Below are 849 nucleotides of genomic sequence, written 5' to 3' on the forward strand. Positions count from 1 at the left end.
CAACCAGGGAAAGAAAGGCCCCAGATCGTCTCACCTTGTAAATAGTTACACTGTTGACTTTGGGGCGGGCGACGGGGGGGAGTGTTATATATGTGAACTTGTATATACCATGTACAGCCACCAGAGGGCTCATCCCCTGGCATCCCAAGGGATCCCATAATCCCTTGGGAACACAGGTACTTAAGGAGGCCTCACAGGCTGGAGAGGCACCCTGGAGACCTGAAATAAAAGACTAAGGTCAAACTTTACTTTGAGTTCACAGTATTCAGTCAGCCTCTTTATTCATACTTAACAATGTCCCCTAGTTTTAGTTTCCTCTTTGAGTGGAAATATCCTCCCTGCATCCACCTTGTCGAGCCCCCTTATTATCTTATATGTTTCGATAAGATCACCTCTCATTCTTCTGAACTCCAGAGTATAGGCCCAACCTACTCAACCTATCTTCATAAGTCAACCCCTCATCTCCGGAATCAACCTAGTGAACCTTCTCTGAACAGCCTCCAATGCAAGTATATCCTTTCTTAAATAAGGAGACCAAAACTGTACACAGTACTCTTGGTGTGACCTCACCAATACCCTGTACAGTTGTAGCAGGACTTGTCTGCTTTTATACTCGATCCCCCTTGCAATAAAGGCCAACATTCCATTTGCCTTCCTGATTACTTGTTATACCTGCATATTAACTTTTTTTGTTTCATACACAAGGACCCCCAGGTCCCTCTTTACTGCAGCACTTTGCAATTTTTCTCCATTTAAATTATAATTTGCTTTTCTATTTTTACTGCCAAAGTGGATAACCTCACATTTTTCCACATTATACTCCATCTGCCAAATGTATGCCCACTCACT

Source organism: Pristiophorus japonicus, chromosome 8 (assembly GCF_044704955.1).
Source record: "Pristiophorus japonicus isolate sPriJap1 chromosome 8, sPriJap1.hap1, whole genome shotgun sequence".
NCBI classification, from domain to species: domain Eukaryota; kingdom Metazoa; phylum Chordata; class Chondrichthyes; family Pristiophoridae; genus Pristiophorus; species Pristiophorus japonicus.